This window comes from Ailuropoda melanoleuca, chromosome 9, assembly GCF_002007445.2.
Source record: "Ailuropoda melanoleuca isolate Jingjing chromosome 9, ASM200744v2, whole genome shotgun sequence".
Lineage (NCBI taxonomy): Eukaryota > Metazoa > Chordata > Mammalia > Carnivora > Ursidae > Ailuropoda > Ailuropoda melanoleuca.
This window is the reverse complement of record NC_048226.1, coordinates 39,030,282-39,042,378: the sequence shown is the minus strand read 5'-3', so window position 1 is coordinate 39,042,378 and position 12,097 is coordinate 39,030,282.

Below are 12,097 nucleotides of genomic sequence, written 5' to 3'. Positions count from 1 at the left end.
TTACTCTGTCCTCAACTGACAACGTGGCCTGCTAGTGATCGTACTGGGAGCAGCATTTCTAATGTGTCTTCCTAAGAACGTATGCCCTCTCCCATGGCACACCCACACCAAAAAAAGGGTCATGGTGGAGATTTGCACATCAAAAGCTCTAAATTATCCTAGATTAGAAGAATCTGTTTAACTCTTCCTCACTCATATTCTCCAAACTTATTTGACCACTGAAATGCCTCATTACGGGGTTTTAATTAAATATGCTGTACCATGAATGCTTTCCAGGGCACACTTGAGAAAACACCGATCTAGAAAAACAAAGGTAATGATGGCATTTGCCTTATTTAGAAAGTCCCAGTTGATGGGTGGGAATCTTGTAATTATTATAAACACACATATGATGCATCAATTCACAGGAAAAACAATGGTCACAGGATTTTCCAACCTAGAAAGTCCATTAAAAGTGTGTATTTTAAGTCACAGAATCATAAAACTTCCATCCAGATGGTCTTTTTCGTATTGATCATGGGTGGGAGGTAGACGTTTGCAGAGTGCTTGGCCACTTCCCACATACTCTGCATGCTTTGCGTTCCTTCCATTTTATTGCTGGTCCACATGTTGTCACTACCATTGTCAAGATGAAAAAGCTGAGACAAAGCAGTTAAATGGCTTGACTGAAGTCAGATACTTGTCAATTCCACACCTATTGTTTGTACAGTACTGTGTGCTTGACAGGCAGGGTCTCATTTAGTCCTCCCACTTACAGGGTAGGCATTCATGTGAGTGAACTTGTCCAAAGTCCCACAGCTCCTATGTGACAAAGATAGGACTGTCTCCACAGCCCATATCCTCCCCCACTGCAACAGGTTATCTTCCTAACTCCCAGGGCACCCCATTTTCATCTTCTCAGCGTGTAGTTAAAGATGTAGATGTTGGCAGAGTATGAAATCGATGGGTTAGTATAGAAGCAAAATGGATGGGTAAGGAAAAGAAGTTTATATCCCAACAGGAGTGAATGCTACCAGTAAGGAGAAGGACAGAGATATTAGAAATGGCATCTTACTCAGGAACAAACAGAAAAGTCGTATCACTCTTAAAAAAGACATTATGTCAAGGGATTCAGTTATCTCTGTTTTAATTAAAGTTTTTCTATGTGTTAAAAACACTGCCTTTTTTGAAGGGTGCTCTCTCTGAGTCATAGTTTCTCAAATTCAGTTGTTACAGTCAACATAAGAACAACTTCTAAAAACACAAGTGTTTGTAGACCGCAGGGACAGCTGTCTGGAATCTTCTTGTGACAGCAGCATTGATTCAGAACGATGGGAGGGGCCAGCAAAAGAAACAGGTCAATGGGAAGGCTAGACTCCAACGTGAAAAAAGGTCTATGCAAAGTCCCACAAATCCTAGCGTATTCTTTTAAGGAAGCAGTGAATTTGTCATTTAACCTTTTTCCTCCCAGGCCATTCACAAGTGAAATAATCACAAAAATCAGTAGCAGTGTTGAATTAGGAAGGGTAATATTTAAATTGAGATTGCTGGAGATTGACAGAAGCAACTTCTTTCTGCTTCTGAAATTATCCTGATATGTTCTGGTCCTCACAACTTCCAAATTCCCCAAATTATTTTTTGTTATAACTTTAGTGAANAACACAAGTAGGGGGAGTGGGAGAGGAAGAAGCAGGCTCATAGCAGAAGAGCCTGATGTGGGGCTCGATCCCATAACGCCGGGATCATGCCCTGAGCCAAAGGCAGACGCTTAACCGCTGTGCCACCCAGGCGCCCCTCCCCAAATTATTTTTTGTTATAACTTTAGTGATGGATCACTTGCAGAAAAATGAGCATAACATTTTCAGGTAGGCCTCTAAAGCTTCCCTTCACCTGTAACTGAGGCTTACAATTGGGATTTTTTTTTTTTTTTGTCAGTATTACTGCCAAAGAGAGGAAAGGAAACAAGGTTACTATTTTTTGCTTTTGTAGTAAAACCACTGAAACTGTGATATGCCTCCTTTCCTGATAAGAAGGAGTTTTCGTACTCCTTGAGATTGGGTCACTCAGAGTTTCTCCTCACATTTCTCTTATGAGAGAAAGATCACTTCTGAAAAATGTTGTCCTTAGCTGTTTCCTTAAAGCAATACGGAGAGAATCCAGTGTGTACCCTCTTCATCGTTTTATGAATGACAACAGTATAAATGAGCGACCCTCATGCATCAGGCACTCTGGTGAGCAGATGATAGAGACAGTAAATGTGAATTCACACTCTGCTGTGGGCTTTGCAGGGCGAGCAAGACAGCTTTCCTGCTCTATCTCTATGTCGTCCTTTCTGTCTGTAGAATGAGGTCACACCGTTAATCCAGGTCGCAGAGCAGTTGTGAGAGAAGTGAATAAAAGCAACACTACTGTTGAGTCTTTATGCGAAATGCCTGCATCCTAGGTGTTTAGCAAGATTTCTTATTATTGTTAGAAACGAATGTACATTAACATACTACCAGGCACCGCTTGCTAAAAGTTGGTAGGGAAATGAAAATATTTGTGTTTCTATCAATGGCGCTAAAGCAACTGGGTATCCACATATAAAAAAAATGAAATCTAGATACAGACCTTATATCGGTCATAAAAATTAACTCAAAATGGATCATGGACCTAAATGTAAAATGCAAAATGCAAAACTGTAACATAATATAGAACATAATATAGAAGGAAAGTTTAGGTGACCTTGAGTGGTGACTTTAGAGATAAAGCCCTGAAGGTGTGATCTATGAATGGAAGAATTGATAAGCTGGACTTCTTTAAAATTAAAAATTTCTGCTCTGCAAAAACATTGCAAAAGGGGGAAAAAAGCCACAGACCGGAAAAAAATATTTGCAAAGACATCTGATGAAAGACTGTTGTCCAAAATATACAATGAACCCTTACAACTCAATAATAAGAAAAAAAAATAACCCNTAGAACATAATATAGAAGGAAAGTTTAGGTGACCTTGAGTGGTGACTTTAGAGATAAAGCCCTGAAGGTGTGATCTATGAATGGAAGAATTGATAAGCTGGACTTCTTTAAAATTAAAAATTTCTGCTCTGCAAAAACATTGCAAAAGGGGGAAAAAAGCCACAGACCGGAAAAAAATATTTGCAAAGACATCTGATGAAAGACTGTTGTCCAAAATATACAATGAACCCTTACAACTCAATAATAAGAAAAAAAATAACCCAGGGGCGCCTGGGTGGCGCAGTCGTTAAGCGGCTGCCTTCGGCTCAGGGCGTGATCCCAGCGTTATGGGATCCAGCCCCACATCAGGCTCCTCCGCTATGAGCCTGCTTCTTCCTCTCCCACTCCCCCTGCTTGTGTTCCCTCTCTCGCTGGCTCTCTCTGTCAAATAAGTAAATAAAATCTTAAAAAAAAAAAAGAAAACAAATAACCCAATTAAAAAATTGGCCAACGACCTTAATAAACACCTCACCAAAGAAGATATACAGATGGCAATTAAGCATATGAAAAGATGCTCCATATCACGTGTCATCAGAGAAACGCATATTACCACAATAACAATGAGACACAGCTACACTAGTAGAATATACCACTCGTAGAATGGCCCAAATCCAGAACCTGACAACACCAAATGGTGGTGAGGATGTGGGGCGGTAGGAAGTCTCATTTATTACTGGTGGGAATGCAAAATGGCACAGCCATAGTGGAAGACAGTTTGGTGGTTTCTTACAAAATTTAATATACTCTTATCATATGATCCAGTAATTGTACTCTTTGGCATTTACCCAAAGGAGTTGAAAACTCATGTCCACACAAACACCTGAACGTGGATGTTTATAGCACCTGTAATCATAATTGTCAAAATTTGGATACAACCACGCTGTCCTTCGGTAGGTGAGTGAATAAATATACTGTGGTACAACCAGACAGTGGACTCCTGTTCAGCACTAAAAAGAAATGAGCTATCAAGCTACAAAAAGACACGGAGGAAACTTAAACATGCATATTACTAAGTGAAAGCAGTCAGTCTAAAAAAGCCACATATTGTATGGCTCCAACTATGCGACATTCTGAAAAAGGCAAAACTATGGAGGAGAGTAAAAAGATCAGAGGTTGCCAGGGGTTCAGGGAGGAGGGATGATGAGTAGAACACAGAGGATTTTTAGGGCAGTGAAACTACATTTGTCCAAGCCCATAAAATGTGTAATACCAAGAGTGGATAAACCCTAATATAAACTATAGTTTTTGGGTGATAATGATGTGTCAATGTAGATTCATCGATTAAAACACATGTAGCACTGTGGTGGGTGATATGGATAGTGGAAGAGACCACGCACATGCTGGGGCAAGGAGTGATGGGAACTCTGTATCTTCTGCTTAGTTTTGCTGTGAATCCAAACCTGCTTTAAAAGATAAAGTCTGCTTAAAAAAACCCCACCTTTTGTAAGTGACGGCTTTATTTATTTATTTATTTATTTATTTATTTATTTATTTATTTAAAGTAAGCTCTAGGCCCAACATGGGGCTTAAACTCATGACTCTGAGATCAAGAGTCACATGCTCTATGGACTGAGCCAGCCAGGTGCCCCGCCCCTTTTTAAAACTCACATTGTTCTTTAAGATAAGGACTCCAATATTCACATGTATTAAGTTGTACATAATCAGATACAACTCTTGGTAAATGACAAAGCTACTTCTCTCTGTCATTTAGTCTGTCAGTTCCCTCATTGGTAGGAATAGTTCAAAATCACTCAATGGAAATTAAAAAAAATTTAAACGATTGGCATAGGGGTTAGTGTGTAAACCAGGGAACATAAAACTTAGCTTATCTCACGACTTCAGATTTCTTAACCCACGTGTGTTGGACCATTTGCTAAGCTAGGAATCTGTTAGGCTCTGGCAGTAAATCATTTTGTCCCATGTAAATATATATCATAATCATCTATGTTTCCTATAAATTCATACTCAATTAGCTGAGTTATAAATGTAATTATACATTACAGTTATTCATTCCCACATGTTGCTATCAGTTTTCCAGAAGGACTAGGCTTTAGAAGTTATAATGACTATGTCCATTGCCATGTGACTTTCAGGTATCTTCTGTGTCTGATAATCTGCTTTATCCAAAACTCAGTTACTGTTCACCACTTGCTCTAATATGTGAATAACCTTTTCTTCAGTAGGTTTCCTCCATTCAGCTCCACCTCCTTATTATAGTCTTTCTTCAGTGCTCCTGTCAGAATAATTTTCTCTGTTTACCACTTTGAGTTGACAAATATATTTGTTATCTATTGCTATGTAACAAGCTATCACAAATGTAGGGGCTTCAAAAGGCACAGACTTACTAGCCCACAGTTTTATAGGTCAGAAGTCCAGTACAGTGGGGCTGGATTCTCTGTTCGGGATGAACTCAAGGCTGAAGTCAAAGAGTCAGCTGGACTGAATTCTTGTCTGGAGACTCTGGGAAAAAATCAACTTCTCAGCTCATGCTCATTGCTGGCAGAATTCAGATATTTGCAGTTGCAGGACTATGACTTCTGCCTACTTGCTGGGTGTCAGCTGGCAAGCTCTTTTAGCAACTAGATCCCACCCATATTCCTTGCTATGTGGCCCCTCCATCTTCAGGCCAGCAATGATGAGTTGAATCTTGCTCCAAATCTCTGATTCCTCTTCCGCTGCCAACCAGAGAAAACTCCAAGATCTTAAAGGTTTCAGGCCACTGAGTTGTGTACATCTTGATAATATTCCTTTCTTAAAGTCACTGGTGTCATATAACATAATCTATTCATGGGAGTAAAAGCTATTGAATTCACAGTACTGAGGATTATGCAGGGTGGGTGTGGGGCTGAGCGGAGCAGGCAGGACATCTTGGAGGCCGATTAGAATCTTACCTACACAGCACTCCTCTCCCCCCTAAAACTCTATGATGATTCCAATCTGCGAGCTTTAAAAGCCTTCTGCAGAGTACCATGGACAACCTACATTCTTTTTTTGTCCCAGTCTGACTCTGTCGCATGTCATTGTTATCCTATTTTCAACCCTCCCTCAAGGCAGCATCTCATGGTGCAATTCCCAAATGTTCCCAAATGCTCACTGAACTCCATTACACGGATCCTCAGAACCTCCAGCTGCTCAAAGCTCGATCCTTGGGGATCCTTGGCCGGTAAACAATCCGTGTTGTCAGACACAGGGGGCACCCTGCTGGTTTTCTCTGAGGATGGCCTGTGAATATTAAGACACGTTACAATTGTTAAGGATGAAACAAAACAACAACAAAACTGAAGACAGCACAATTCCCAGACAGTGCCTAGAGTCACTTGACTGAATTACTTAAAATCTTAAGAGCTGACGGTCCTAAAATTTCTACCAAGAGACCGGAAATGAAGTTTTTGCAGTCTGCCATCTGGGCTTGAATGAAAGAGAAAATCGTATCTAATCCTCAGTTCCAGTTTTGTTCAGAGACAAAAAATAAATAAACAAATAAATAAATAATAAAAATAAAATAAAATAAATTAAAAGAGGTCCCAGGGAGGGCCTGGGAAGTGGTATGGTGTCTTGTTCTAATTTATCACACTTGTTCATTTGTCATTAGCACCTGGGAGGCCCAGTGATGGGTATTGTATAAAATTATAGACCAAAATGCTAATTTAATTAGTTTAATAGATGTAATTCAATTTTTTCAATACTTTCTTATTGTTGTTGCAAATAACTGAAAGTCTGTCTCAAACCACCTTAAGATTAAAAAAGGCTGATGTTTTTTCATCCCCGAAGAACATAGGGTAAGCCAGGCTTTGGGGCTTCATTAATAATGACATTAATAATGTCATTAAGGGCCAGTTTTTACATTCTCTCCACCTTACCCTCTGAAGTGTGATCTTTATCTCAGGTCTGATGCTCCGTAGTGGTTATAAAGTGACTTGCATTAACTCACAATGCAGTGTGCTGTTTCTGTTCATATCAGGTAGGAGAAAGCAGAGGTCTGGACCAATATGCTGAATTTCATGTTTAATGGATGTGGTTAAGCTTCATGACCACTCCTGAACAGTGACATAGCCAGGGAAACAGAATGTGTTGGTGAGCTGTCATCAACATGGGATACCGGAGAAGAGTAAGATGCTTGGAAACAAATACTCGTATTTATATAGAAGATACCAAATACCATGTGATACAATCACTGTTTTTTGAGGAAATCTCTCAAGACCCCCTTTTCATACTTTTGAGAATTTTGGCATATATGTGGTCATACCAGCTGTATTTGGATGAGCCATTTATTGGCATTTGTATGCTTTTTATAGTTTTTATCTAGTTTATAGCTAGTCTAAGCCCCAAGGGTTGAGAGATACCAAAAGGTTGCTGGAGTAATTTCACACTCTCTTAATAAATAACAGGTAGAGGCTGCCTTCAGGTATTCCAGGAGCATTTTCCTAAAAGGCTTGAACTCCTTAAAGACATGGCAGGTGGAGAGGAAGGGCTTGAAGTCGTTGAGAAGCAACAGGAGAAGACTGGAGAGGGAGCCATTTTTGTCTAAATTAAGGGTTGGGGTTTTTCAAACTAATACAAATAGCAGTATTCTCAAAATGTCTCACTAAGTTAATGCTAATTGCAGAGAATAACTTTTAATAGGCGGAAGAACTGTAATGCGTTATGAATAAGCCAGTTCTCCAAATGGCAAAATTATCTCTTTCCTGATATAGAAATGGAAGATGAGATCTGTCTCTGCTCTCAGGATTCTCATAGCTTGGGGATTTAAATACTGTCATTGCTTGGAATGGATAATTCAATGAAAAAAGGTCAATACCTGAAATAGAGTTGGAATAATGTATATGAAAAGGACTTTTCATGACAGCAGGTTTCTCTCTCTCTTCCTGATTTAGCGTAGATCCAGAAAACTTTCAACTACTATTTGGTAACACCTGACAGTGAACAAGACCTTTCCTTCTTCTAAAACTTATCTGTCAATCCAAATGTTAAGAAAAAGGTCAAACTAGTCTCACCTATGTGGCTTACAAAGCTCCAATAATCAGGGAATTTTCTCACCAAATACCTGAGCTTTGGTGTGGTTATGGTTTGCCCCTAAATGACATTAACCTCTTCATTCCTCTCAGTGTCTCCAGTGGTCCCATCATGCTGCATGATGTTTGTGCAGCTCTGGCAGCTTCTGCAGAAAACTACTGGCCAGCAAGAACCATGGGCTCACACCCAGGGCTGATAAAACCACAGCATCAAAGGTATGTATTCAATGTGGGAAGATGATTTCTCAATATTTTGCCCTCAACTCTGAGGACTTCCTCTTCAGTCCTTCTTGGAGGTCTTATAAAAGACTCTATCTCCTCTATTTCCTCCAGTGGGATATTTTACCTGGATTATTATCATAACTATTTTGCTACGTGCAATGAAATTAGTGGTGATTCCATTTGTTGAAATCATATGTAGACAGCAGTGCTCTCTGCCTTATTACCAAATGAGTACAGCGTGCCCTTCAATAATTCTTTAAACTCTCAAATGCCATGGAAATAATATGCTGGAATATTACTGAGCTGTGACTGAAGCACCATTTGTGCTAAAAATGACAGCACACAAATGATATTCCTCTATAAAAGTTCAAACTACATTAATCTTTTAGGGAGGTTCATTGACTGAGAAGATGGCTTAGATATAAAATAAAGACACTGAGGGCTCACTGAGGAGAGCTTTTCTGGTCAGGATTTCTAGGAACAAGTGTAAGGGTAAGGTCCGTAAGTTAACCCTTTATGATTAGAATGTGAACAAGAGAATGCAGTTCTGAAGCAGAGAGATTCAAATGAAAATGCACACATTTCAATATGAGGGGAAAAACGGGCTTCCAGATCCGAGAAATACAAATTAAAGAAGAGGGATTAAACAACTGAGACAAATACACAATATTATTGTTGTGGGAATCTGGAGGAGACAACTGTGATGCAAATCGCCAGGTCGATGCGATGCTTATAGTCCTAGCACTTATCCATTTGCTGCTTAAAAGAATAGGAGGCTCTTCCTACACAGTCTCTCCAATGCCATTTCGTCTGTTGTTTTCCCTTATCTTAGGATGGCACAAAGACAAACAATTGCATGAACATCTTCTTTCCCTGGGCTTCTAGAAATGGCAGTAAGTTGGTAGGGTAGTGGCACATATCAAGAGGTGAAAATGGGTTAGAGATTTAATTAACATTAACAAAAGTAATTTCACTGTACATATGAGATACTATTAAGTTTCTTGGTACTAGTTTTTGTAAAATATATGGAACATATAAAGAACAACACTGGTATTTTTCAAAAAATTGTAAATGCAATATATATTTATTCAACACATAAAACATGTAACAATATAGAAACACATGAGGGGAAAGTCACCTGTCATCACAGTGTCCAGAGAAAACCATCACTAACATGCTGGCCTGTACCTTGCAGTCTCTATTCCTTATAGATAGAGACACGGTACCTTTTTATTTTATTTTATTTTTTAAAGTTTTAATTTAAATTCCAGTTAGTTAACATACAGTGTAATATTAATTTCAGGTGTACAATATAGTTTCAACACTTCTGTACAACACCTGGTTCTCATCACAAGTGCGCTCCTTAATCCCTATCACCTGTTTCACCCATCCGCTCATCCATCTCCCCTCTGATAACCATCAGTTTGTTCTCTGTAGTTAAGAGTCTGTTTCTTGGTTTGCCTCTCTCTCTTTTCTTTGCAGTATCATTTTATAAATTGAGTTTTACTCAACAATGTATTCCCCTATGTCAGTAAATAAGTAGGGTAAGTCTCCCCAAATGAAGGAGCTTATTATTAACATTTTTATTATAAAATTAACATATTTTTATTATAAATGTAATAACTACTTTTCCAAAAAAAAAGTAAGCACTATAAAAAGCTCTAAAAAGAAGTAAACATCATTTGAAATCTCATCACCCAGTGATAACCCCAGTTAACATTCTGGAAAACATTCCTTGATATATCTTTATCATCGAGTGTTAGATAGGTCCTCCTCAATTTTCTAAGGTGGCCAAGCAGAGTCACTTCTGAAGCATTCCTGAAATTCACAGGAGTGCAGTTGGAAAAACCAGTAGATTGGAAGATAGATAAGACCTACTTCAGCAATCTCTATAAGGAATGGTGACAGGGCAAAATAAGTCAGAAGAGACAGCAGAAGGATATTGAGAGGGAAAAGTCACAGGATACAATGATGGAGTGGGTGGCCATGGGAGGAGGAGAGAAGTCTGTGGTAACTCCTGTATTTCTGACTTGGGTCCTACTGAGGAAAAGGGAAAAGAACCTAGTCTCACTTCTACCACTAAGTCACCCATTTTAGGCAACCAGGGCTTCCTGCGTTTCTGGCCATGTTCTGGCTGTTTCCTGGAAAGCCTGGAATGCTTTCCCCACAGATCCTGCTTCACCCGCTCTTCCTCCTCCACCAGCCAAATCTCTGCTCAGACGTTACCTCCTCCATGAGGACTCCCCGACCAGATATACTCTTTTACTACCATATTGATTCCTCCTTACTTTACTTAGTCTTTTTGTTTGTTTGTTTGCTTGTTTTCATAGCACTTAATGCCTGCTACCATTACTGTATTATTTATTTACATATCGTGTTTCTTGTTTGTGTGTTTACCTCAGTAGAATGTAAACTCCTCAAGGACAAGGTGTTTTGTCTGTTTGGTTCCCAAGTACCCAGAATTATGCCTGCTCAATTACTACATGTTGACTATATTAATTAAATAGCATTGGAGGGTGAAATCACGAGAGTGCGTAGGAAGAGAGGAGAGGAAAGACTGGAGAGCTCTTATATGGGTGGAATCCATAAGAAAGAGAAAAAAATGAACCAGAGATGTCTCTAAGATCCCTAAGAAAGTGATTCCCTGCCTTTCACTATTGAATTATACTGTCAATTATTTTTAAGTCTTTCCCCAATAACTTATAGCTTACTAATAGAAATTCATAGAACTGGGTCAAAAGAGTCTATTATTTTTAGGTTAAATATATATTGAATACTTGAAGCCAGAACCAATTGACCTATTGATTTGAGAGCCAAGACAGAAAGTCCATTTACCTGCCAAGTTCTGATTTTCCATGTCAGAAAGAATCCCTGCACTATTGATTAGCTGCTTCTGGGTGCCATCAATATATTTTGCGACTGGATGTTTCTAAATAAGGATTAAGGTAGAGACGGTGACTTTTAGAAACCAATTAATGCAATTACAGAGATTGGTATTGTAAATAAAGGCTTTCTATTACATGACCACGGGACAGGATGTTGACTTTGCCATTCAGCCTCACGTATTACAGTGAAGTAATTTAATTTTTCCCCCAAAACATTTCTGTTTGCCTTTGGGTCTTGCCTGTGGCGCTAAGATGGTAAAGAACATCCCTGCCTAGACTCTTCACTGTCAGCGATTTGTGGTGTAACAGTGCTAATAAGCTACTTGATGATGGGTAAATATTTTGTAATCTTTTTCCTGCCTTGCATATCAAAGAATCTACTCAGCTTCAATCTGCAAGCTTTGCTCTCTCCCTGCCCACTGAAACCCCTAATACTTGCACTTGGATGCTAAAAAACCCAATAGATCAAAACCCCAAATATACATGTCCATCCTAGAGTGGTGAGTTCCATACATCTGGACACGGCAGTGCAGCTCTAATACCTGACACTTGACCTACCTTTTCTTACTTACATTTCCGGTCAAAAATACCCTAATAAGAAAGTTTTCCTTAAGAGCCTTGCTTTCCCCTTAAACTTTTATTCCCTCCACCAACTTTCCATGTCACCGTTAAAGGGATCATATACTTCTGATTACTAAAACCAGGAACATTGCAGTATCCATGATGCCATCATCATCCTCACCACCATATCCAGTCCAATCAGGAGCTCTATCTTCAGATGTCTTAATGTTTACACCTTCACATTCTTGCCTTTGAAGGAATCTTTCCTCTGTAGCCTCTGATCCCCTTTGACTCATTTGCTGTAGGGCAGCAAAGTGACCTTCATAAAACATAAATTGGATCAGATCAATCTCAGTTTAAGCCCTTCAGTGACTTTTTTGCATGTATCCCCTTTAGAATATGGGCCCAATCAGATAAAGAGCTGTCTTGTTCACCACTGTATTT